This window comes from Lycium ferocissimum, chromosome 11, assembly GCF_029784015.1.
Source record: "Lycium ferocissimum isolate CSIRO_LF1 chromosome 11, AGI_CSIRO_Lferr_CH_V1, whole genome shotgun sequence".
In the NCBI taxonomy this organism is placed as follows: domain Eukaryota; kingdom Viridiplantae; phylum Streptophyta; class Magnoliopsida; order Solanales; family Solanaceae; genus Lycium; species Lycium ferocissimum.
This window is the reverse complement of record NC_081352.1, coordinates 27,473,488-27,478,145: the sequence shown is the minus strand read 5'-3', so window position 1 is coordinate 27,478,145 and position 4,658 is coordinate 27,473,488. Positions and strand designations below refer to the sequence as shown.

Sequence of the window (4,658 nt, the reverse complement as noted above, 5' to 3'; positions counted from 1 at the left end):
TTTGATTTTAGAGATGTTTTTGGACAAAATGATCAATAAACTGTGCATTCTTTTATTGCCGATAGAACTCACTTGAGTTGTCTCCTTAAAAAAAAATGTGACGGAAGCTCAGCTCGTGCCTAAAAGTGCACCATTTTATTAAAGAAAATGGACTCTTAGCACTCCACTGAATATGTACCAACAATGCAGGGTCACACCGAAAATTTAAGTCATTCACTTCTATGGTAGACAAAGCAAGTCCAGAAGTCCAAAATCTTAAAATGTCTCATTCCTATGCTACAAATAATTTGCTTGATTGCTTTTCTTGTTGGGTATGTAAATAGCTCATAGAGCAAAACAAAATGCACATTTTATAGTTAACCCCAATATTACATAGAATAAAGCTATCTATTTAACTTTAACTTGCACATAAACAAAACAAAGATAAAGAAATAATCACATTAGGTGGAAGAAAGAACCTAAAAGATGTCACCTTTTCCATAAGAACTGAACAACAATTCTCTAAAAGAGATTGTGCAAAATTAAATAAAGCATAACAAACCATCATGATTTGTTCCAACAAGCTATAAACTGAAAATATAATAATTCAGTGAAAAGCTAAAACTCCGTCATCAAGCAAATATCTAAAACTCAATAGATATACCTTTATATGATAGCACCCAACAAAAAGCAAATCACAGTTAAGCTTCCACCATCAGAATCACTGTTTTTGTGCTTTATTCCTCTAGGGTTCTAAATTTTTGAAAAACTAATTAGAGAAAGACTTAAATTTTAAACTCATCATAAAGGAACACAGAAGTTAGTCCACGAAGAAGGAGAAAAAAAGAGAATAACACAAATCGAAAGCAGTGGCTATGGAAATTGCACATTGAAATCGACCATGCCACAAATTCTTTCTAAGCACAAATTAAAAATACCCTAAATTAGGATAATTGAAATCGATAAGATTCTTGAACACCAACACCACCAAAGCAGCACCAACATCCATATATCTACAAGTGTGATCATAATCCTATTAATTTGAACCAAAATTAACATATAAAAAGGTAAAGTTTCGAATCATACCTTGAGAAGGAGCTCTAAGATGAACAATTGATGCCGACAGAGGTGACGAACAATTTTTCTTCTCCCATAAACGTACTGTAACAATTTTGCTTCTCCTAGAACTTACTTTTGATAGCAGTTGCCGGTGGACCATGTTGGAGTTATTTTATTCTTCGGAACCGTGCGTGTGTTTTCATCGATGCATAATGTTTTATTTTTGAGAGAGAGGGGCTGGGTTGGGGGAAAAAGGAAAAAGAGGGAAAAAGTAGCGCCTATTTTTTATTGATTATAGTTTCAACGACCGGTTATTATGTGTTTTAAAGACGGAATATTATCCCCTTGTTAATGTTAAGCTAAAAATTGGCTTTAATGACCGGAAAAAAAGTTTGTCGCTATAAATATATTTATAACGACCGGATTCATGTCCCTTCGTTAAGAAGTGATCGTTAAAAGTCATATTTCTTGTAGTGGTAGTTGATGAATTGAAGGAACCTGCTGCCCAGGCTAAAGAAGTCATATAGGTTTTAACATTTGTGCATTTGTTATTGATGGTTTGAAATTTGATGAACGAATGCATTTGAGTAGTAAACTTTGGTTGTTTATATTAGTATTGATGAAATGTGAAGGTCTTACTACTAAATAACTGTAATAGCGTCATGGAGCAGTGCAGCCTCCATGTTCATTGGGTAATATACTGTGTATTCTGACAAACAAATATCGAGATTATAATGCTTTGCCTTCGCTGTTGCATTATGGACATTGAACATCTTTATTTTCTGTTAATGTGATGGGTTGTGCAATGTACTACTCCTTGTGTTAAAGATGATAGTTGGAAGCTGACACTTAACTGGGGGAAACTGTATGTGTGTTTTCGGTAGGACTTTGTTATTATGCATATAGAAGTATATCTATGTGTTTCGATAACGGAGTTGATGATGACGTCAGCCCTAAGAAGATAGGATATGTGGCGATTCTGACTAAGGTTGTGGATGATGATTTGAAGAAACCTGCTCCTCCGGCTAAAGAAAAGGCGGTATAAGCTGTGTGTGTAAGTTAATAGGGAAAGTTTTAGAATTTCTGCTGTTTGTTGGTCTATAATTACGTGAATGCATTTGTTATTGATTATTTGAAATTTGATGAACCAATGCTTTGAATTTGTACTGTGACTGTTGGTTGTTTATATTAGTATTGAAATGTGAAGGTATTACTACTAAGTAAATAACGCATCAATGGTGGCCTCAAATTTGTAATAACGTCACGAAGAACAAATATCAAGATTATGATGCTTTCCCTCTTGCATTATGGATATTAGTATTGAAATGTGAAGGTATTACTACTAAATAATAAGTAACTGTGATAGTGTCATGGAGAAGTGCAGCCTCCATGTTGATTGGGTAATATATACTGTGTATTCCGACGAACAAATATCAAGATTATGATGCTTTCCCTTTCCTCTTGCATTATGGATATCGAACATCTTTATTTCCTGTTAATAGGGTTAGTTTTAACTTTTGTACTGTTTGTTGGTCTATAATTACGTGAATGCATTTAATTGTACTGTGACTTTGGTTTGTTTATATTAGTGTTGTAATGTGAAGTTATTATTACTAAATAATAACTGTAATAGTGTCATGGAGCAGTGCAGCCTCTATGTTCATTGGGTAATATACTGTGTATTCTGACGAACAAATATCAAGGTTATGATGCTTTCCCTTTCCTCTTGCATTTTGGATATTGAACATCTCTCTCTTTTTTATTTTTTTCATGTTAATGTGATGCGTTGTGCAATACACTACTCCTTGTGTTAAAGATGATAGTTTGAAGCTGACACTTAACTAGGGGAAACTATACGTCTGTGTTTTCGTTAGGACTTTAACATTATACATATGGATGTCTAAATTGGCTTGTGCCTACGTTATCCGCGCAGCAGAGTTGTGACTTCGAACTCTGTTGCAGGTTTGCTGAGTTCTTTACAGTTGAGGGTAGTGACGTTGTCTGAGTTGAGGGAACTCCAGAATATCTTTTTCTCTAGACTGTTATGGAATTTGTGCAGAGTCTAATACAATTAAAGGTGATATAGGCATCTATAGCAGCCCACTCTGTTTGTTGCTGCTCTTGCACGGTGCATCACCTCTAATACCAGTGTCTATATTCGCCACCACCACCCCCATTAAAAAAAAAAAAGATTGTTTTTAAAGTGTCTTCATCAAAATAAACTTGTTACATAATTGTTCATGGCTTGTCAAACACCCTGCTCTGATATCTTCCATCGGCATCTCAGCAATACCATACTCAATATTTACCTCCAACATTTGTCTGCCTTAGGTATCAATGCTGTAATTGCCAATTCATAACAGAAATCTCGATTTGAATGGTGGTACTTTTTCACTTGTTGCCAAGATGGTTTCTCCGCCTTCTTATCTCTTATGGTAGCTATGGATCGTTGGCCCTGTTTTCAGTTAGACATCTTCGTGGAGATGAACTTTATATGGAGCAACCACCAGGGTTAGTATATTGACTTAGTATATTGACTGACAGGTGTGCAAATATCACATGTAATCTGGCTCTCTGTAGTCAGTGAGATTTGTTACTAGCCTGTGGCTCAATGATGTTCAAGATCTCAAGGGCCTGGAAAGGATCCCAATACCCAGACAATATGTGAAATGAACTTTCACATATATTGCATAATGAGTTCTAAATGTTTTGGTGTATGATGCTGTCTGACTTATACAAATTGATAAAGTTAAAAGAGTTTAGTGCCAACAACTGTGTTTCTATTTGAGATATTACATTGAGTTGATTCAGAAACAAAATGGAAGCCATTTGTTTCTATTTGTTTCTGAACTTGGAGCACCTCTGAGAGTTTATTTGAGGTCTACAGTCTACCTTTCGGAGAGGACATGTTTCTAGGTTTTACCCACTTATCATGTATGTAACCCTGTCTATTTGCATACCAAATAGCTGGATGAACTGCCTAAGTCTCACCGTTCAAGATGTCTAGCCTATGCTCTCCTTGTATTTTTTTTTTTTTCAAATTTTGAGCTCATGCTCCTTTTTCCTTATCTTTAGCTTCTGCTTATAACAACAACAAAAACGCCTCCTTTACAACCTATAATAATCAACTCCCATTCTTTTGAAACGCTCCTGCATGAGTTTGAACTCAAAACTTGCACCCAAGAGTGTGGCCTAGTAGTCATTGTAGGTTTAAAGTCATGAGGTCTCAGGTTCAAATCCTAGCAGAAGCAAAAAAACTCGGTGCTCTCTTCCCGTCTATTCAGGTCTTCAAATCCCAACAGAAGCAAAAAAAAAAATAATAATAAAAATTAGGTGCTTTCTTCCTATATATCCAAGCCTTAGGGACAGCTTCCCCGTACTTATGCTAGTTGGAGGTAGCAAATACCTTGTGAAATTAGTCGAGGTGAACACAAGTTGGATCAGACACCAAAAAAAATAACATACCCAGTGTAATTCCACATAGTAGGGTCTGGGGAACGTAGAGTGTACGTAGACCTTACCCCTACTATGGAAGTAGAGAGGCTATTTCCGAAAGACCCTTGGCTCAAAGAATAGCAACCACATCAGTCCGGTAAAAGAAATAACTGCAGTAATGAAGC

General features: G+C 35.8%; 1 long non-coding RNA gene across 1 annotated transcript; it reads left to right on the top strand.

Moving 5' to 3' along the window:
• Window positions 1–1,519: 1,519 nt before the first annotated feature.
• Window positions 1,520–4,065, top strand: LOC132037498 (uncharacterized). Its single transcript, XR_009409906.1, has 2 exons — window positions 1,520–2,092; window positions 3,001–4,065. It is a non-coding gene; the product is annotated as an uncharacterized LOC132037498 (long non-coding RNA).
• The last annotated feature ends 593 nt before the right edge of the window (window positions 4,066–4,658 follow it).